Below are 23,379 nucleotides of genomic sequence, written 5' to 3' on the forward strand. Positions count from 1 at the left end.
CTGATGTGTGGGGGGCAGCTCCCAGGGCCTCCTCCCCATCCACTCTGATCCAGCGGGTCTTGCTCTTCCTGGGGAACTGATGAAGAGCTGCTGAATGCCAGTCTTGGTCATTCTGATCCCGGTGTTTCTAGTCAGGACCTAGTCATTTCAGTTTTAAACAAGGTCTCCAGGGGAGTCGTGCTGGGGCGTCTTCGGACCACATTAAGCATACACCAATCTCAATTTTGTTCTGTCATTTCTAACTGTCGCAAATGACAGGGCAGGACCACATCCTCAGAAGGCTGAGACCTCTTCAGCCACCTCACACCATGGGATAGGAGGGAACCTAACACACTTCCATCTTCATCTCTTGGAAGGTCCAGCTTATTTATCGTGACAGCTGTAATGACACCACCTCTTCAGGGAGGGGAGACTGACACCCCCCTGGTGTTTTCAACAATATGGAAACACGGGCTCTTTGGGATCTTCTTTGAAAGGGTAGGGATGTGTCACTGGGAAAGGAAATAAAAACAAACAAACAAATACGCAGACAAGTACAGATTGTAATTAGTTAGTAGCAAAATAATTAGTGACAAAACGGCCTCCAGGCAGGAGCTGGGAGAAACCTTCTTCGTTCCTATGGTGAGGCACTGACCCCACTAAATGCTTATTATTCATCGTTTTCCGGGAGCCTCATTGATACTGTACTGCCAAGACCTCAGGGACCTGCTGTAGCTATTTCCTCACCATTTACAGGGAGAACGGAGCCCAGTTGCTTGGGAGATTAATTAACTTGTCAAACAATTAAGCAGACAGGCTGTAATCGAGGTTTCCATTTCATAATTGATTTATCACTTTGTAGCTTCTCGAGTCCCAGGGCTCGGAATGGAGGGACTGCTATGTGGGGAAAACCTTTTGGAAAATGCCAGGAGGCTACAGGGAGGGCAGGAGGTGAGACCCTCCTGGTCCTGCACATGCGGCATGGTTCAGCCTGGCTCCTGCCTGGCCTTCAGGTACTGGAAGATGCTCATTTTCTCACTTCTAGAAGCACTAGCCAGGTAGTTAATTTTGTGTTCTCATTGTCTCGCCCAGTCTGGTGTTGTCTGGTTAAGCAGAGACTCCCACCACACAAATGTCCATGGGGAATACATTTGTAGTTCTAGGGCCACCCTCCTCTGTGATCAAAGTGGCTGAAGAAATGTCAGACATGATTAATTCATCCCAAGACTGCACGTTGAACCTGCCTCACAGTGTATTTAATGAGACATCCTGGTCCTTTCTGGGATGCTGCATTTCATGGTAGCACCACCCCTAATGGGGGTGGGAGGCAGTGTTGGAGCTTCAGTGTGCATCAGTGTCATTGGGAAACTGGTCAGGCCAGCAAGGCTCCAGACTCACCCTGGAGTTTGCCATCAAAGTTCTGGAATGTTCTGGAGCCTGCCAGAACAGAACGTACTTCCAAGTGATTCTGTTGCACATAGTCAAAGATGGTGTCTTCAGATTAGATTCGATTCCCAAACTGTAGACATGGTTTGGGTCTTCTGCTCCAGGGTGTCCTGCAGCAGAGGCCAGGATCAGTTAGCAAATGTCTTGTATCTCTGTGGCTATTTACCATAGAGCCAAACACCAGGCTGGGCAGCCTGGATCCTGATGTAGTTTGGGTTAATCTCTTTAAGGGCTGCTTCAGTTTTCTTAGGGCAAATAGCAGTGCAAGTTTCTTCTGCCCTTGTGGATTTCCTGCTTGGTGCTTTTTGGATATATCTCCAAGGTGTGTGTGTGTGAGAGAGAGAGAGAGGATACATTTTGGTTGGATTTGCAATTCTGCAATTTTGCAACTGCACTATTTTCCTAAATCTCACGAATCTTTTTTTTTTTCTCCCAGACAAAGCACTTATAAAATACTCGCTATTATTATTAATTTTTTTTTTGGAGAGATTTTTGCTATAGGGTACATGTGCTCACTGGAGAAACAGAGACAGATGGAGACAGAGAAAGTGAGAAATCATCCCCCAAAGGGGAAGGCCATGCCGTAGTCTCTTCTCCTTCATTTTCCTCTTGGGATTGTGGATATTTACAGACATGTACCCAGCGTGAGTTTTAAGCTGCCGGGTCTGGGAATTGAACCATGACTGGGCATGTGGGAGTCCCACGCCTTAAGCACCATGGCACCTACAAGCCACAATAAATACTCCTTTTGATGCCAGCTTGCTGTCATTCTCACCTCTCTCCCATCTCTCACTCCCAGTTAAGTGCTTTCTGTCCTGAAGGAAGCAGTGTGTCATCTGCTCCCTGAAATCCTCCCAGGGAGCAGCAACCTCAGGCTTCAAGCTTCAATACTAAACTTAGACAAGGGGGCTTCAAGGAGGGAGCTTTCTCTCCCTACAACTCGTTTCCAGTTATGAAGCTTGAACCATATCCAGAATTGGAAAGAATTACTCTCTGTACCACTTACTGGGGGAACTTTCATTTGTTTGCCTAATTATTTTTTTTAATTGCCAGAGAGCATGTGAGCTTGCCAGAGAGAGAGGGAACTTGCATGAGAGAGAGAGAGAATGAGAATGAACCCCCGAGTAGGGTGTGGGCAAGCCACGATATATTTTCCTCCATCTCTTCAGTGTCTGGGGCATGCTCATACACATGCCTGGTGTGTTTTTCAAGCCAGGGACAGTATTCAAACCACAGTCAGCCGTGTCAGATCCTTCTCCCTTAACCACTGTGCTATGGGACCAACCCTGCCTCATTTGATTTCTTTGTTAAAATCAAGTATCGCAGTTGTTGCAGAAGCTTTCTTCTCCCCTCCATCTTCCTCCTCCTTTCCCTCTCTCCTGTAGCAACTGTTACCTTGAAGCTGACGTGGGTGTGGCACTTCTGTCTAGATCCTACATTTACACGTTTAACTCGCGTGTATACAGCCTTGTAAGCAATGCATCATATTTTTACACATATTTTCTGAACTGGCATTTTTGTTTTTGCTTTTTTGCCATAGGGCATGAGAGAGAGAGAGAGACAGAGAGACAGTGAGAGGGAAAGTGAGAAATCACCCACTGGGGAGGGAGGGGAATGGCCACACTGCAATCTCTTCTCCTCCTGGGATTTGGGCATGCACGCACATGCTCCCAGTGTGATTTTTCAGGCTGCCAGGTCTGGAGTCGAACCATGGTTGGCCAGATAGGAGTCCAGTGCCTTAACCACCATGCCACCTGTTGGCACCCCAAACTGTTTCTAAGGAATTTTTTTTTTTTTTACCATCATTTGATTGTGTTAGCTCTTATTTGTAAGCTTGCTTTGCTCTCTAAACATGGTATTCTTGAGAACTACCCTTTCTGGTCTCATATACATCAAGTCAGTTTCTTCTAGCTGTCAGAGTACTCCTTCAGCTAGGCGTGGCATTGACCCATTCAGGTCCTCCGTGTTGTGGCCGTGGCTTCACCGTCGGATGCAATAATCCAGTGACCACCACTGAGCATGCCTCCCGTGCGCACATATGCACAGGTTCCTCCCGGTGACATGCCTGGAGGAGGAGGGGCTGGACACAGGACTGTGTGGACTGTGAATTAGATTCGCGTCGCCATTGATCATTGTGTGTCCTCAGTGCTGGCAACAATATACAAGGCTGTGAGAGTGCCCTTTTCCCACCTCCCCACCAGAACTTAGTGTTGTATATTTCTACCAAGCATAGCTCAGTTTCCTACTCAGCCGGGGTTGGAAGAAAACCATAGACTCTTCTTCCTGCAAAATATTCATAGGAGGACCTACATTTGCATGGATAACCCACAGGCTCAGGAGTGAGGTGGGTGTAGCCCACAATCTAAGGAGTAAGATGGATATAAACGGGGCCAGCAGATGGCGTCATGGCTATGTTGCTGGACTCCCATGTAGTCGACTGCAGTTCGAGTCCTGGACTCCGTGACTTAAACTATGCCAGGTGTGTGTGCATATGTGCCCAAGATCCTGAGAGGAAAATGGGGGAGAAGGGACTGCAGTGTAGCCATCCCCCCTGGGGATGATTTCTCACTTTCTGTCTCTCTGTCTTTCTGGCAAGTGTACGCACCCTGTAGAAAAAATAATCAAACCGTGTAAAAAAAAAATAAAAAAAAAAAAAAAAAAAGTGGATATAAATGTAGGCAATTCGGATTTCCAGGAATGCATTCTGAAAGCCCAATAAAACCCCATTGATTGAGCTCTCTTTAACAAATGTACAAATCCATGAAAAAAAGACTGAAGTCTATTTTTAAGTGTGGCCATTTGAACCAGTGGCAAATAACATAAATTCTAACTGACTGGGTCTCAGTGATCTTAAGTCCTTTGTAGTTCGGATATACGTGAAACAATGACCAACAGAACATGAAAGTGGGGTCATTTGTAGAGGGCGCCTTTCAGGGGTGGACGTTGCTCAAATTGTGTATGTTCAGCTATGCACGGCCGGTCACTCCACGTTCGCTTTTAGGGAGTTTAACTAATGTCCCTCTACTGTCCTCGTCCCCCAAATTTACGTTTTCTTTCACTGCACATGCAAAGATAAACCCGAGACCACTTGATTATTATTCTGTCTGGACTTGAGGAGCCTGTATTAATGAGAACTTGAGGAAACTGAATAATTGATGCATATGTATTTCTGAGCTTAATTATCAGCAAAACTAATTCTGTTCTCTTTTCCTTCCCACTCTGGTTGTAGCCACTGCCTTAACAGCTGCTCCGAAGGTCACCCAGCTGGCCTGCTAGGGAGAAAGCACAGAGTGTAGGACTCCCCTGGTCATCCTGTTCTCCAGCGTTAAGGATGGGGTCATCGGGAGATGTCATGATGCATTTTTTGCATAGGAAAACATAGATAAATACGTCATGACTTTTCTGATGACCCAGTAATAATGTCCAGATGTATATGAGATGTGTCTGAGGGTAAAATGATCTTTTACAAGCAAAGGCTTAGACTGTAATGAGCCTGATGCAAAACTGATAAAAATGAGATCTCTCTCCTTCCAGCATTCACCATGGAAAGGGAGAAAAATTCACATCACGCTACTACTAGTGCATTAGTGAGGAAACTGTCACAACATAGCCACCTGAAATGATCCTCAATTCTTTTTTTAAAATATTGTATGTATTATTATTCGTTGAATTTGACCAGAGAAAGGGAAAATGAGAAACCAAGCCTTTAGGTCCAGGACTCGAACCATGGTTGGCCATGTGGGGAGTCCAGCGCCTTAATCACCATGCCACCTTGCCAGCCCCAGGATCCTCAGTTCTTCGAAAAATGCATTTGTGAGCTTGAGGATAGAACACTCATGAATGAGATTGGCGGCTTGATCAAAGAGCCCTCTCATGCTCTCAGCCATCTGCAGAAACAGGGAGAAGGCAGCCATCTTTAAACCGGACACCCGAACTGTGAGAAACAGATGTTGTTTCAGCCACTTAGCCCGTGGTGATCTATCACAGCAACCGGATGCAAGACGGTACCGAGTGGAAGCGGGTAGACCCTTGCTATGGGGGAGGGATGGATTATATGTCCTGAACCAAAGAGAGAGGAAGAGATAAACAGCGATGAGACAGAGACAGAGAGAGGTAGTGTCGTCTGCACACAATTGTTTCACAGAATTAAAAACAAGAAAAAAAAAAAAACAACTTATCATTGAAAGACAAATTGAAAATGATCTTCTATGGAGGTGACTCTCTCTAAGCCTGACCTATAGACTGACCAAATCTGGATCCATAAATGTTAAAAACTCACATTTCAGGACCGGCAGGTGGCATGGTAGTTAAGGCGCTAGAACCCCCATGGCTGCGTTCGAGTCCCAGACCTGGCAGCCTTAAAAACACACCAAGCATAGGCCCAAAAACCCTGAGAGGAGAATGGAGGAGAAGTGATTGCAGTATGGACATCCCCCTGGGGGGAATGATTTCTCATTCCCCCTCCCCTCTTTGTCTTCAGCAAGCTCACGTGCCAAAATAAACTAAGAAACAAAAACCTCACATTCCTTGGCGCCCATGTCCCGAGAATGTGTGTTTTATACACACAGCCTGATTCTTAGGCACAGTTGCAGTCTGAACTGCTGCAATAATTGAGTCGATAAGGACTCCACTTATCCTGATGACACTCATTGCCAGAAAATGCTCCACCTCCTTTAAACTCCTCAGACTGGTGTTCCAACTGCTCTCTGGATTTCTCTAGGGACAGAAAGAGGATCCTCTCCGGGGTGAGCTCACTGTATTCTCACAGTGCCGTCTGTGGTTAAGTGGGGCCTCCTGTCCCCAAGGGGCAGCCAGCACAGTGGTCGGGCGGGAGGGAGGATTGTGAGGGTGCCAAGCTGGGCTCCACCACCTACAGGCTGACCTCCCTTGGGCACAGGACTCAAGGTTCCTATGAATTAGAAAAAGAAAAAAAAAATTAAAAAACTCCCACTTCATAGAGACGTTTCAGAGAGTTTCAGCTAATATATGTAAAACATGTGAAATGCAGCCCAGACCAGGGCTGGCCATGTCAAAAGGTTATGTACTTGGTTTAATGTTTTGTGGTCTCCATTCTGTAATTCTTAGTCATTTTTGAGGGGCTGGCAGGTGGGGTGGTATTTAAAGGTGCTAGACTCCCACATCGCTGGCCACAGTTCGAGTCTCTGGCACCTTGCTCTCTCACTCTCCCTTTCCTCGTCTTTCTGGTCCAATTAAAAAACAATAATATAAAATATTGTAGAAAATAATAATTTTTGAATAAGAGGCTGCACATTATTCTTTTTCACTGAGTCCTATGAACCTGCCAGGCCTAGGAAGAGCCTAGTATTTGTCAGCACTTAGAAACAGACACAACTCTCCTAATAGTTTCAGGAGTTCACATTATTAAGAAGATTTTAAGAAACATCTTAGCTCCAGGACCCTGTGTCCTGTTTATGGAGAGTTGTGGGTGTCCCCACCGAAAGCTCAGTCTTACCCCAGGTTGTCAGGAAAGTCATGATGTGTTTTTCTATGTCAAAAGGCACCGTGACTTTTCCAATGACCCAGTCATTTCCATGACAGGAGGGTCAGTCTTGGGCCCACATCTGAATGGGGATTCCCTGGGACAGACAGGCAACTTCTGCTGCTGTTTCTCGCTGTCCTGGTGTTGGAACCCACCTTCCCCTGGCATCCTGCAAGGTTCTTGTAAAGAACGGCCTCTTGTACAGGGGGCTCTCTGTTTTCTTTCTCTCCAGATAGATTGCCATGTGAGGGCATTGAACCCAGAGCCAGGGGCAGGCTCGGGATGTGTCTCTAATAACTTTCAACGATAATCACAAGCCGTCAGAAAGCACTATTCCCACCTATGCTGAAGTTGCATCACATGTCTAGAATCTTTCTTGACATGGGAAATTTTTTTTTTCAAGAGGCTTTTGCTGGGACCAGCAGTTAGCGTAATGGCTATGTCACTGGACTCCCATGTAGTTGACCGTGGTTCACGTCCCGGACCTGGTGGCTTAAAACTCATGCCGTGTGTATGAGTTTTTGCCCTATAGCAAAAAAAAAAAAAAAAGAAGGAGAAGGAGAAGAAGAGGCTTTTGCCTTAGGGCATTCTTCAGGGAGAGAAAGAAAGAGGGAGAGGCAGTGAGAGGGAAAGTGAGAAATCACCCCCACCTCCTAGGGGGAATGGCCATACCACAATCTCTTCTCCTCCATTCTCCTCCCCAGGAAATTGTGGGATGGCTCAGGCACACACATGCCTGGCGTGGTTTTCAAGCCAAGTCCAGGCCTCAAACCAGACAGCTATATGGAAGTCCAGTGACATAACCGCTAGACCATCTTCTGGTCCCCTTGATACGGGGATTTTCTTTTTGGAGTCTCATTTTCATTCTCTGCATGGTCCACGTCAGAGTGAATTCTTGCTTCAAATTTTAGGAGCTGGTTGTAGGATAATGGATCTTCCCCTCTTGGAAGTTTCTAAGCTGGTTATGGGAATTAATCCACCTTTTCCCCAGCCCCTTTGTAAATCAGTGTCCTCAATCATTGGCAGAGACAGTAGAGGAATCAAAGTTATATTATACCCAGGGCTGGCAGGTGGCATGGTGGATAGGGGCGCTGGACTCCCACATGGCCAACCACGGTTCAAGTCTCGGACCTGGTGGCTTGCTTTCTCACTTCCTATCTCTCTCTGTCTCTCTCTGATCAAACTGGAAAATAATAATGATAATAATAATAAATAAAGTTAAATTAAAAAAAAAGTTATATTATACCTGATCCCAAAGCAATATTGCCTTACATCTGCTTAACCAATCTGGGTCCTGGATGAACCCTTTGGGGGACAAAGAGGTTACTTCAACTGAGCCCACATTGTCTTGTCCATAGCTTATACCAACTGGCATTTAATTAGAATCTGGTCAAATTCTCATTCAACTTGAATCTCTAGTAAGTGCTTGTAGCAGCATGCATGTAAGACACTCCACATCTGCCAAGACCAGAGAGAGAGTGTGGCAGAGTGTGCCGGTGCCCAGAGGGTCTTCCTCGCTGTGATGTGTCTTGGAAGGCGTTCTCATAGGGAGCAGCTGTCCTTATCTCAAGCCCTCTCCTTGTTTCAAGCTCCGACACCCCAACTTTTTTCCTGTAAGATTCTTTTCCCTCCCTCGGGACTTCTGGCAACTTTTCCTGAATCTCTGCCATTTGCCAAGCTGCCATCGAAGCTTATAAAGAGACTCTACATCTGGATGAGGTGTGCTTTTGCAGAAGTATTCTGTTTTTAGCTAGAGGAGAGGTTCAAGGATGCCTGATTTTCATTTATTTGTTTTTTGTGTTTGTTTCGCCTTTTTTTTTCTTTTTAGTTTTGCTCTAGGGTGTGTGTGGTCATCAAAGAGAGGGTAGAAGAAAGAAATCACCCTTCTCATGGGGGATGGCCATGCTACAATCTCTTCTCCTCCAGTTTCCTCTCAGGATTGTGAGCATGGATACACACATGCTTGGTGTGATTTTCAAGTTCCTGGGTCCTGGACTCAAACTCCACAGTCTGTCAGATGGTATCCAGCCGCCTTAACCTCCATACCACCTGCTAGCCCTATTTGTTCCATTTAAAACAACTTGAAATGAGCATGCCATGATGCCATGGAGCCTGATTTCAACCCTCTACAGGGAGGCAGCCTTTCCAGAGCCTCCAAGTGGCTGCTGAGAATTTCAGCCTGTGTTTCATGTCTTGGGAATACAAGCAGAGCCCATCGGCCAAAGCTTATCCCAGTAGCAGGACGGAGATCTTTTCTTCTCAAGTCTGAGCTAGTATTAGCCAGTCGCTAGAATTTATTTAAAAATAAATAAATGCCGCATACTCTCCATTTTGGTAAATAGGATAAAGTGCTGCTCTGTGTGTCTGACCCGCCTCGCTGAGACCCGCCGGCTGTGGGTCTCATTGTGACTGCTTTCCTCCTTAACTGAGACACACGGTGCCCCATTCAGGGAGCTTTGCAATTGCTCTTAATCTTCTGTGCCCAGAAATGTGGATTTACTCAGACTGCTCATACCACAGCAGTTTCCCTGGGGCCTAGAACTGCTGCTCACGCTCAGTCTGGCTCCGGGACAGTGCCTCTAATTTTTATTTGGGAAGTGCCACACGTGAAGCTGAACAGGAAGGAAAAGTGATGAAGGGAAGATGTCATTCTTCTCTTTATCCCATGATCCTTGCTTGCTAATGGGGGGCTTTAGGATCAAGGCTAACCCTTCTGAAAGGACTGTGTGAGTCTTACTGATCCCATAATCCTTTCGTTCAAGAAAGAAAGAACAGGAGAACCAGCAAGTGAAAGAGAAGTTGAGACGAGATTATTTTTTTCATTCTCCCATAGATTGTAAGCCATTGGAAAGCTGGAAGGTGAATGGAGCTTTGTTTTCCTCCTACACTCCTAGTTGGCAGTTCCTTGAAGATTTCTTCTTCTAATAGCGTAGCTTATTTTCAGTGGATGACCTATGAGGGGGACTGTTACCCTGTGCTTCCTTTAGAAAATTCTCATGTAAAGTTCTGTTGATAATATCCTTCCACCAGGGCCAGTTCTCAGGCATGCTTTATATCCAATCAAGCCTTCATGTTTTGACATTGATATTTCTCATAGCTCCAAATACCTTCTCCTTTCTCATTAGTTCCATGCTTTTCATGGTCAGCCAGGCATACACTTGCCCTCTAAATCCACCTTCTCAGTCACCTCTGCTTGGGTACCCTACCGAGGTCTTCCCAACAAGAGACCTTATCCAAACCCCTTGCAACTTCCTTACCGCTACCTTGTGTCCTCCCTAATCCCCAAGAAGAGCTGCTTTTCCACTTTTCTGGTAGTAAAACACTTCATTGGGTCAAAGACAAAAATGGCGATTTCGGGAATCACACATTTCGACTATGAGTCTAGGGCTTGAGCTGAAAGGAGGAATAAAAGGATTGCCCACAGATCTCCATGGCTCTCTGGATCCCTTTGGCCTCTCTTCAGCACCAAGCACCATGGCTCACAGGGCAGGCAGCCTGCTCCTCAGGAGATCTTTTACCTTTGGAGAGCTAATGTCCAGAGGCAAAGGTCATACCAGGCATTCTGGGTAAGAGTGCCTAGCAACTGGCCCCTTAGCTTTTCTCTAGACCAGTCCTCAACTGAAAAATGCAAGACAGCCCAGAAAGGTTTCCTTGGAGGAGTCCAACTCACCCTAGTAGAGGATTGTTATGAAAATCTGAGCTGATGATAGTGTTATTTGCTGAGGAAAATGTAGATGGTAATGTTTTTGTCTTAATTGACATGCACTGTATTCATGCTGGGAAAAGCCATGTTGTATACTGTAAAGATACACAGTGACGTGATGTAAATAATAATGAAAAAAGAATGCTCCAAGGTGCCATCAAAGAGTTGCGTTAGTGATGACTGTGTGTGTCCTTTGGGAACGTAGGATGGCCTTGTAACATGGTAGCTGTCAGACTGAGTTCTTGTTGGTGGCCCACTGTGTGCCAGACCCTGTCCTCTGTGATTTCCCTGCATGCCTTCATGGATGAATTGGAGACTACTCATTATGTTTTGGATAATGGTTTTGCCCCCAAAGTTTCATGTTTTGGAATTTGATCTTAGTGGGCCATGTTTGAATATCTCCTAGAAATTTGATGCCTTGAAATTTGATTGTGCTGTTAAAGTGTTACAATGTTCAGTGAATATTTAGTCCCTTCATAGTATCCCAGAGTGCAAGCTTTGGGTGTGAGAAGGTTGTTAGTATAACCTCCATGACTGAGTTCTCTTTGGAGGCAGACAGAAGCTCCATGGATACAGATCATGTTCCACTCTGCCAAAAGTTGTTTTCGGCCGTTTTGGGGATGCCTTTGAACTTGACCACCAGAATTGGGAGGTGTTTTTTTTTTTTTTTTTTTTTTTTAATGAATAGCTGTCTTCTTTATAAATTACCCAGTCTCAACTATTTTGTTAGAAACCTAGCAATGAACTGAGACACCCTATTACTCCCATACTACAGATGGTGAAATGAAGTGTGTTGCAGTTAAGTGCCTGTCTAAGTTTATTCAAACTACCTTATTGTCATATGCAGACATGGGTGGAGGCAGGATGTTTTGTTTTTAGGTTTTTGCTAGAGGGCATATGCACTCGCTAGCGAGAGACAGAAAGACAAAATGAGAACTCAGCCCCCAGAAAAATGGCCACGCCATGATCTCTTCTCCTCCATTCTCCTCTTGGGATTTTGGGTATGCATGCTCACATGTCTGGTGTGATTTTCGAGCCACCATGTCCGGGACTCAAACCATGTTCAGTCATGTGGGAGTCCAGTGTCTTAGCTATCATATCACCCATTGGCCCTAAAGCAGGATTTTTTAAGTTTATTTGTGATAAAAAGCACATGTGTGTGTACATTCACACATGAGAAATGTACCCTGAACAGGTTGTTGTTGTTCATACTATGACCTCCTTTGTCCAGCCCTCTAGCTGACCCGGGTGCTGAACAGGCATGCTGACACCTAGCCCATTTTCAAGCATAATCTGGAGACCTGAATCCAGTCATTCATGTGGCTTCCAGCACTGCCACTTGCTACCAAACTGCACCACTGGGCTGAGTCCAAAGGCAGAATTTGAAGTCTTTGCCTTCTGATTCCCGAGTTCTACTTGTCAACTAGGACACCATGTTATATAGACTTTTCCATTGGGTTCATTTAACAAGCTCATATCATTGTCCTATCAAAGAGACACTGAGCTAGGTCCCAGAGACCCCGAGATAGAATACTAAGCGTATTCCTCATCATCAAACCTCACAGTCTAATGAAGGGACAGACACATTGCCCATGTGTGCACCATTGCCAGTTTTGTGTCATCTGTGGCTGTCAGACTCAGCCTTTCCAGAGTCGGCCACCTAAGCTTCCTGCCCTCTTCTCACTCTGGCTGTCAGTTTGGTGTCATTGACCGATGGAACATACGAAGAGCCTTTCTATGGGTGCGGGGTGTGCCACAAAGCTGGAATCTGTTGGACAAATGATGTGACAGCAGACACGGCGAGGATGACAGCTGGAAAATAACAGTTAATAGCCCCTGCCCAGGCTGAGCACAGGGAGATGGCTTGCTGAGTGACATCATAATGGCTTGTGGAAATACCACTGAGGCTGTTGTGGGACACCCTGATGGCTCTGCTTCCCTGTTGGATTTACAAAGCCCCATCTTTTGGAAACAGAATGTATCCTGTCCTGGGCATTCAGGAAGTGCCATGCAGAGACAACCAGTTGGACCTGATCTCTGCTTGACCCAGCTATGGTTAATAAACACATGGCAGAAGCAGCTTCCATGGATGCTGGGGTTTGGGTGAAGCTTCTAGCAGCTCGTGGTCTGCACGATATCACTCCTAAGATAATTATAAAGATAACACCGGTTGCAATATCTAATGTTTTATTCAATGTTTCGATGAGTTTCAATTACTCCCAATTATAATTCCACAGCTTTTCTATTTAAAACAATTATTGCCCTTTACAGTGAGCTTTCAAGCAAATAAATTGTTTGCCGGTATTAGTCACTGCATCTGCTGCAGATTTTTTGCTCCACTCCTCCCCAGTTCTGTGGTCTTTCAATTTGTGGCTAACTAGTGGCAGCTTTGGGGTAACCCTTTGCCCGCTCCTCCCATTAACCACTAACCTAACTTAGATGCAAGGGATGGAGAGTGGGTAGGAGGGAAGAAAGCTTCAGTGACCAAGGTGACAATTATACTCATTAAAAATCAATGAGCTCCAATTACTAGCGCCAGGGCTCTGACTCTGTTTAAAGTCTATCGAACACCAGTCCCCAGCCAAGTGACAGAGGCGGATCACTGGGCTCTGACAGCTGTGTCCAGGAAGGAGACTCTCTGACTCACTTAAGTTATTTCATTCAAAAAGCCGCCTCCTCCTTGTCATTATTGTCTTGTGTTTATTGTGTTTTATTTTTTCTATGTTAAGTGTAAGCAAAGTTGCCTAGAATAGGATTACCCTCACTCAGAGTTGTAAGGAGTCTATAGGAAGGTGGGGTTGTCATGAAAAAACAGGCCAAGGCTGGGACCAGCAGGTGGTGTGGTAGTTAAAGGTGCTAAACTCCCACATGGCTGACTACGGTTCGAGTCCCAGACATGGCGGTTCCCTTTCTTACTTTCCTTCTCTCTCTCTCTCTCTCTCTCTCACTCTGTCCCATTCTGGTCAAATTAAAATAAAGAAAGAAAGTTAAAATAATTGTTAAAAAAAAAAAAACAGGCCAAGGAAGAAAAAACCAGTGTGAGTGTGAAGGTGTCTAGCAGAACGTGGACAGCACTGCCCTGTGACCCATTGTTACTGATGTGTGCTCTTGCCTGGGAGTTTAGAGAGGATTGAAATCATCTCTCTCCTCGAGGGACTTGCCAAGCAGACTGCACTGTGATTTGATTATGACTAAATAACTTAATATTTGGCTAACAATTGGTTAGATAGGGTTGGGTATTTTTGTTTTGTTTTTAGTTTTTTGGTCATAGGAAGTGTGCTCTCACAGGAAAGGGATGGAGGGGGAAAGTGAGAAATCATCCCCCAGGGGAGATGGCCACACCCAGCCCCTTTTCCTCCATTCTCCTCTCGGGATCTTGGGCACGCATGCACGTGTGCCCAGTGTGATTTTCAAGCCGCCAGGTTCCAGGACTCAAACTGCAGTCTTCCATGTGGGAATCTAGTACCTTAACCATCATGCCACCTGATGACCCCAAAATAGGGATTTTAAAAAAATAAAATCATGGGGCCAGCTGGTGGCATGGTGGTTAAGACAGCTGGATCTGCGCCAGCAGCTGGCATGAAGGTTAAGGTGCTGGATCCCACATGGCCAACCCCTGTGGTTCGAGTCCTGGAAAAAAAAGACAGCTGGATCCTGCATGGTTGACTGTATGGATCAACTCCCTGACCTGGCAGCTTGAAAAACATGCTAAGTTCATGTGCGTGTGTGCCCAAAATCCCAAGAGGGGAATGGGTAAGGATTGAGGCATGGCCATGCCCCTAGAGTATACATTTTCATTTTCTCTCTCTCTCTGTCTCTCTAGCAAGTGCATGCACCCTTTAGGAAATGTTTTATAATGTTAAAAAAAAAAAAAAGATGAAGCATTGAAAAGAAAACTGTGGAAGAACAGAGCTGGAGACTATTGTTAGTATTAGCATTGATAATGACTGTCACAATATAGTATCCTTGATACTCTGTAATTCCTGTGGTACTTGTGTTACAACTGCATTGTGACACCAACATCAGGAAAATGAAATTTAATATGAGAAGAACTTTTCTGTGAACTGCCATTCTGAGTAAGTCACACTCACTCCCCTCCCCCCATGTTGACAGGTGTCAGTCGCTGCTGCACAGTGTCAGATATCAGTTGTGCATATTGACATCTGGCACTACGAGCCACTTGGGGGTGTAATTTTTTACAGTGAATCATGTTTATTATGAACTCCCAAATCAACAGAGTGAACTGCAAATCATAATTTTTACATATACATATATAATATATACATATATTATATATACATATATAATATATACACGTATATGTGTGTGTGAGTATATAAATATATATGTATATACATGTGCAATATATATGTGTGTATATATATAAAGAGATCAACATTTTAAAGGAGAATGTTCTTGGAGACAGCAGGTGGTGTGGTGGTTAATATTCTGGATCACAAATAAAAAAAAAAAACAAAGATTCTGGGTCATGCATGACTGCCTCTGTGGTTCAAGTCCTGGATCTGGCAGTTTAAAAAACACACCAGGTACACGTGCATATGTGCCTAAAATCCTGGGAGGAGAATGGAGGAGAGAGGACTGTAGCATGACCAACCCCCCACAGGGGGATGACTTATCTCTTTCCCTCCTCCTCTCTGTCTCTCTGCGATAAGTGTATGTGACCTATGACTAAAATCTAAATAAATAAATACACACACACACACATATATATGTATATATTATTCATTCTTTTTTTCTTTTTTCCTTACTCTGAAGAACCATGCCGTGCAGACTGCCTAGTGACTTCATTATGGTCAGTAAAACACTGGATAACCATTGGTTAGATAGGGTATTTATAGGTGTAAATGTTTGTAAAGGACTAGTCTTGCTGGCTGATGAGCAGTAGAGAGGGAGTCACCTGGAAGACCTATGAACAAATCCTTGATTTTGGAGTTGAGCAACTGGGTGGAGAAAACTCAAAGAAAAATGTAACTGGGGGGGAAATTCCAGTGTTCTGATGTCAATCAGAATGCCCGTGTTCATGTTGCCCTTGGGATGCTTCCTGTACAATATCCACATCAGATGTCAGATGCGCAGTTGGGTACATGAATCTAGGAGGTCATGTAAGGAATTCACTCCTGGAGAGAGAAGTCTGGGAATCACAAACATCAGAGACATGGGATGGGATCAGCTTTCCCTGGGGATAGACTGACTACAGGGCATATTTCTGACTTAAGATCGAGCTAGGGGCGACTGAAATATTAGGAAGTCAAGCCCAGGACAAGGAGCAAGCAAGGCAGCCAGCGAGGAAGAAGGGAAACTTGAAAAGTATACATAGCTCATAATCCAAGAGAAGTTTGTGTGTCAAAATAAGAGAGAAGTGGGGAACAAGCAGTTGGAGTAAGTTCTTTGTAAGTTTCTTGGGAGAGAAAAGATCATCAAGGTGGGGACCCCGTAACTGAGTACTGGTGGCTTCGTAAGAAACAGAGCGTGAGAGCGAGCAGAGCTGGCACAGCTTTTGCTCTTGGGCCGTGTGATACCGCGTACTGCCTCAGGTCTCTGCAGAGTCCCTCATCAAGAAGACCCTCACCAGATGTGGCCTTCAACCTTGGCCCTCCAGAGACATGAGCTGAATAAACCGTTGACCTTTATAAATTACCCAGTCTGTGGCATTGAGTTACAGCAACAGAAAATGTAGTAAGACCGGGTGTGAAGCTTCTCTATATCCTATTATGAAAGTCTTTTCTCTTTCCTTTCTCCCTAATCCCTGCAGAAGCCTATTCATCTCTCATCCACAGGAGACTTCCCTGACATGTCTCTCCTCAGGATGTAGTAAAAGACTAACTTGTTACACGCTGCTAATTTCTCTTCGGCCCTTAGTTACATTTTCAGGTCTATTAATATGATATGGTTGTAAACTCCTCAAGGTCAACAAGCAAATTGCAGACTACATTCAGACTACCCAAAGGCCAAGCTTGGTGCCTCCTGCCATAACGTGCTTGAAGGCTGACTACATACACACTTTTTATTTTCATGCAATTTTGATGGAACAATCCTGCAGTTTTACACTAGACCTTTCCTGAAAGATACTGAAATTTCATAGAATCCAAATAGAAAGTGTCCCGCTGATGTTAATCACACTTGATTCCTCAAATGGTGAGTCAGCAGAGTTCAACTCCATAGACTCAGCAAGAATAAATCAGAAAAGGCAGCTGGCCTCAGAAACAGCTCAAAGGAGCGCTCCGTACCCCTGCTCCCACACTCTGATCCATTAGTCAACCAACCTTTCCACACACACACACACACACACACACACACACACCATTTTCCATCGAAATAAGTCCCTTCTGCAAGCTGGGATTCTCTCAACAGGAGGGGAGTTATGAGAAAGCCTTACAGGTGGGCAACTCTGGAATGGCTAGTAAATTGGGTTCGACATTGGTAAGGATGTAAGAAAAATTGTGGCCCCCAAATTCTGTAAGAGGGAGGTTGCATCTGCTGTAGGGGAGTCAAATACACACACCATGTCAACAACAGCTCTAGGCACAAACTCCTCTGACCGACCGGGAAGCCCTCACTGAGGTTCCGTTTCTCCTGCTAATATTGCTCTGTGGGGGGGGTGGGACTCTTATTTCCTTTCTCTGCTTCTGTGTGCCCATGGTGGTGGTGGGAGGCACAATCGTGACTTGCAGAACAATGCCAGTGGGTTTGTGAACTTGTACGTGTAGTGGAAGTGCTCCACCAGCAACTGTATATGAATAGTTCTGGCATAAGGATACACGTATGTGTCAATGGAGAAGAAGCGAGAGTCCAGAAATACGACCATACATTTAAGGTCCATTGATTTTCAGCAAGAGGGCCAATATTTTCCAATAGTAGAAGGAATAGTTTTTTTGTTAAAGTAACTATTTAATTTATTAATTATTATTATTACTATTTTAATTTGGTATAGAGGCATACGCACTCAGCAGAGAGAAATTTAGGAGGGAATGTGAAAGCAAGCTGCCAGGTCTGGGACTGGAATCATGGTCAGCCCTGTGGAAGTGCACCTTAAATACCATGCCATCTGCTGGTCCCAAGAATAATAGCCTTTTTTACAAATGGTATTGGGAATACTGGATATCCACATGCAAAATCATGATTTTAGAACCATACTTTAGTCTGTACATACAAATTAACTTCAAATGGATCAAAGACCAAAAAATCAAAATTAAAAAATTATAGAAGAAAATCTAGTTTTTTTTTCACTGTATTAGGTAGTGATTTCTTAAATATACCAAAAGTCAGGTAAACAAATATTGGTTTGTTGGAAAAATCAAGATGCATTTTTTTTTTTGCATAGAAAAGCATAGAAAAAATACATCATGATTCTTCTGACAACCTAATACATGGGACTTAACTAAAATATTTTGTGCTTTGAGGAACACCATCAAGAAAGTAAAAAGACAAGTCATGGTATGGAAAACATTATTTGAAATTCTTACACCTGATAAAGGCCCAGTGTCTGTTACATTTTGGGTCATTGGAAAAGTCTTGACATGTTTTTCTATGTTTTTCAGTGCAAAATTGAGTCATGATGTTTTTGATGTTCCAGCACCAACAACAAGTGACAAATATTTAAAAGTAGACAAATAATTCTAACAAATTTCACAAAAGAAGATACACACATAGTCACCACATGAAAAGATATTCAAGATCATTATTAACGTAAACTAAAATAAAAAACTCAGGTACTACTTAATACTTAGTAGGGCAGCCATATTAAAGACAGACAGTAACGAGTGTTACCAAAATATGGATAAATGAGAACCCTTATGCACCGCTATTGAGAGTGAAAAATGTTGCAGCTTTGGGGCCCACAGATGGCGTAGTGGTTGGGTCATTGGACTCCCATGTGACCAGCTGTGATTCAAATCCTGGACCCAGTGACTTGAAAATCACACCAGGCACATGTGCCTAAGTGTGTGCCCAAGGTCCCAAGAGGAGAATGGAGGAGAAGGGATTGTGGCATGACCATCCTCCCTGGGGGGTGATTTCTCACTTTCCCTCTTACTGTCTCTGTCTCTTTCTCCCTGGCAAGTGCATGTGTCCAACGGCAAAACCTCTTTTAAAAAGTGTTGCAGCTTTATTGGAAAACAATCTATCAGTTTCCCAAAAGTTTTAAAAAATGCCATTTGTACCAGCTGGTGGCAGGGTGGATGGTGGTTAAGGTGGCTGGATCCCACTGGCCAACCCTGTGGTTTGAGTCCCAGACTCATCAGCTCGAAAGAATTGCTCTGTGTGTATGCGTGTGTGTGTCCCCAAGCCCCCAAAATAAGAAGTGGAGAAGGGATTGTGGCAGGACCAGCTCCCCAAAGAGTATCTTCTCATTCTCTCATTCCCTGTCTGTCACTCTCTGGAGAGCACACACAGCCTCCAATAAACTAAAAAGAACAAACAAACATAGGACTCAGCATTTCCATGCCCATTTATACACCCAAAGGAAATGAAAAAACCTCACGTCTCTGTAAAAACTTAGGCGTGAATATTCAGAACAGCGTTACTCATAAAAGCCAAAAGATAGGTAAAACTCACATGTCCATCCGCTGATGAATGGATAAGCAAAATGTGGTTTATCTGTGGAATGATTATCAGTTGTGTAAAGGAATGAAAAAGTGATTTGTGCTACAACAGAGTGAAACTTGAAAACATTCTACTGAGTAAAGACGCCGGAGCAAAAAGGCCACATAGTTTATTGATTTGTATTAAAAGTCTAGAGTCTACACATAAATGGAGATGAACAGTAGTGGGGGACCAGTCCCTGGTTTGGTGGTTCAGGATGTCCCAAATCCCAATAGAAGAGAGAAAATGGAGAGGAAGGTATTGTGGCAAGACCGATCCCCACCAGGTGGGGGCGGGGGTGGTTCCTCTCCCATCACTGTCACTCTGTCTCTCTCTGGAGCGTATACACCCCTGTGGCAAATTTTTTTTATTTTTTAAATAGTACTTGGTAGGGGATTTAGGGAGAAGCAAACAGGGTATAGAGTTTCTTTGGGAGTGATGAAAACTTGGAGTTTTAGAATGGGGTAATAGTGATGGTTGTACAATCTTTTTTTTGGGAGAGGTTTTTTTGCTATAGTGTGTGTGCGCTCGCCAGACAGACAGAGAGAGACAGAGAGATAGAAAGCAGGAAATCACCCTCCAGGGGGGATGGCCACGCCGCAATCCCTTCTCCTCCATTCTCCTCTCGGGATCTTGGGCACGCACGCACATGCGCCCGGCGTGAGTTTAAGCCACCGGGTCCGGGACTCGAACCGCGGTCGACTACGTGGGAGTCCAGCGACATAGCCATTACGCTAACTGCTGGTCCCTACAATCTTGTTAGTACAGTAACTATGACCCACTGCGTTGTACACGCCTTTATTTATGTGGATACATTCCATCACTGTATAGCATTACAGCTTGCAAAATGGGTTTTCCCAGCATGATACACTGTATATTAGTCCAGTTAAAGCTACACGGTACCCTCAACAGAAATTTTCCATTTCTGTGTCCCTTAAATTCTTTCCCCCCTTGATTTTCTTCCTCTCCCCCTCCCCACTTCCCACCTTCCTCCCACACTGTCTCTAGTGTTTGCGACTGTTTTCCAAGCTTTTTCTATCTTCCAATCTTTCCATTTCTGCCATAGAGTGCGGCCATTCGGGATAAACCAAGTGGGAACGGTGAGTCTGATGCTACGTATATGGTATCTCGAAAAAGAAAGAAAAACTCGAAAACCTATTATAGTAAACCTGCTTTGATTTCAGTGCCATGACCAATGGGGATGTTAGAGCTCACAGACTCCCTTCGCATGAGAGCAAAGCGGGGGTTTTCTTGACCGGCTTCTGTAATGTACATGGTTGTGCGCCATTCATTTGAAAGACTCAGCTACCTGAGCGGGCACAGTTGATGATAATTAGAACGAGAAGCAACTGGGCTTTGGGGTAAAAAATGTCATTAAAGCAGCTGGCACAGAAAGGAAGCGATTTCTGCAGCACAGCCATGGGAAACATAAACTACCCTGTCGGGGAGTAGAGAGCGGGGATGTAGGTAAGATGGGGCCGAAGGAATGCAGTCAGTGCGCTCTGTTATACTCTGGCATGGAATTATTACAAGCTGTTTCATCTGGAATCTAAATTGGGGAGGGGGTTGAAAAGCCCCAGTGAGGGCTCATGGGGGAGTTTTTCCTTAGCCACGACAAATTAAATAAGTCAGTGGTCTCCAGAGAAGAAGTTAAGATTCTGAAATCAAGAGGAAGCTCCCTCCCCCACCAATTAGAAGTCTAGGTCTTCTAGGGACAGTGGCACTTTCGAGAGATGCCAATAAAATATCAAGTGATAGACGCCATAATTCCATTTGAGAAATAATATCCCAGGATAACAGTGTGCATGCCTAAATTTTTTTTTCTTTTTAGGGACAGGGTAGATATTAAAGTGATTATTACTGTTTTTTTTTTTATATATATATTAGCAATATCACCATTTACATGGGGGGAGCTTGGAGTCCATCCAAATTCTCTACCAAAGGGAGCGAGCTAAGCACACCGTCTCACAAATAATGGCTCCTCTAAACATATTAAAATGACAATGTGTGGCAAATCCAATATACGTAGAGCTCTAAACCATGAAGCGAATCTTAAAAACGCAAAATTACATCTCAGTTGGTTACAGTTTATATGTTCAAAAATACTAGAGATGCAGGTATGAAGAAAAGAAAGAAAAGAATTTGGAGAGAAAAGACAACTATGTTAACCAGGCTTCTTGTCAGTAATTTTCATAGAATCCCTGAATGACTCTGTGAGGTTGACTGACCCAATTTTATGGAAGAAAAATTAATATACAGAACAGTTCATGTTGATTGTCTAGAGACACCCGACAGATGACATGATGGAGACAAAATTCAAAAGTAGGCTCTTTGACTCGCAAGTTTATTTTGTGTTTTTAATTTTTATTACGTGTTTTTCTTGTGGCTAAATGTTTATCATTTTGACCATTTTATTTATCTTTGGAGATTTTTGCTAAAGGGGCGTGTGCTCTCCGGAGAGAGACAGAAAGTGAGAAATCATCCCTTAGAAGGGATGGCCATGCTGCAATCCCTTCTCCTCTCAGGATTTTGGATATATATATATGAACGACTCTGGTATGAGTTTTAAGACACCGGGTTGAGGACTCGAACCATGGTCAACTCTGTGGGAGTCCAGTGACATAACCATTATGCCATCTGCTGGTCCCTAATTTTAACCATTTTTGAAGTGCACAATTTAGTGCCTATGTATCACTATCACCATCATATATATCCAGAACATTTTCATCTTCCCTCACTGAAGCCCTGTACCCGTTAAAAAGTAACCCCTCATTCCCTCCCCCCCCCCCCCAGTTTTTGGTGAGCACTGTTTTACTCTGCATGGATTAACTATTCTAAGTATCCCCTATACTTAGTTACATTCTTATCTTTCTTTCTGGGTCTGGATTGTTTCTACTTAGTATAATGTCCTTAAGACTCATCCATATTGTAACATGACTTTAGATTGTTACTGTGTTGCTGACACAGTATTTACCTAAGACTGTGATTTATAAAGAAATAGCAGTTAATTGACACAGTTAGAGAGGCTGGAAAGTCTAAAAGCATCAGAAAATGCAGGAAGGTGGGAGTTTCAGCAGAGCCGACTGTGGTCTGTATCCACATAGCTTCTCCTTGCCTCACCTTTTTGCTTTATAAAATCACCAGGACTGGGACCAGCAGTTAGCATAATGGCTGTGTCGCTGGACTCCCATGTAGTCGACTGCAGTTCGTGTCCCGGACCCGGTGGCTTAAAACTCATGCCGGGTGTGTGTGCGTGCATGCCCAAGATTCCGAGAGGAGAATGGAGGAGAAGGGATTGCGGCGTGGCCATCCCCCCTGGGGGGTGATTTCTCACTTTCTATCGCTCTGTCTCTGTCTGTCTGGTGAGTGCTCGCGCCCTATAGCAAAAACCTCTCAAAAAAAAAAAAAAAAATCACCAGGACTCAGATCTGGTGGTCTCACCCTAACCACTAATCCTGTCCCCAAGTCCTATATTTTTTAAAGCTTTTTCTTTTTTTCCTGTCTCTCTCTCTTCCTTTCTTTTTTTTTCTCCCTTCTTTTTCTTTTTCTTTCCCTTTCCCTTTCTTTCCTCTCTTTCCATCTTTCCCTCCTCCTCCTCTCCTCCCCTCTCCTTCGGCACCTGTGCACTTGCTGGAGAGAGACAGAGGGACAGTGAGAAGTCACACCCCTTGGGGGATGGCCACATGGCAGTCACTTCTGGGATTTTGGGCTTGCAGGCAGGCACATGTGCCTGATGTGATTTTTAAGCAGCCAAGTCTAGGACTCAACTGTAGTTGACCATGTGGGAGTCCACAGCCTTAGCCACCATGCCCCCTACCGGTGGTAGCTGATTTTTAAAATTATTCTTCCTTACACAGCTAGATGAGAAAGCTGTCCAAATTAACATGAATTGAATCTAAACTAATTATGTTTTTTAAACAATTATTTAATTTTATTTATCATTATTAAACTTACTGCAGGGCTCATGTGCTCACCAGAGACAAAGAAGGAAAGAGAAAAGCAAGCCACTCGGTTCAGGACTCAAACTATGGTCTGCCATGTGGGAGCCCAGCAACCCAACCACCATGCCACCTGCTGGCCTCCCTAATTAGGTTTTCTAAAAATTATTTTGTTGAGGGTTTGTGTGCTTGCCAGAGAGAAAGACAGAGAC

Source organism: Tupaia chinensis, unplaced genomic scaffold, assembly GCF_000334495.1.
Source record: "Tupaia chinensis unplaced genomic scaffold, TupChi_1.0 Scaffold143616_1, whole genome shotgun sequence".
Lineage (NCBI taxonomy): Eukaryota > Metazoa > Chordata > Mammalia > Scandentia > Tupaiidae > Tupaia > Tupaia belangeri.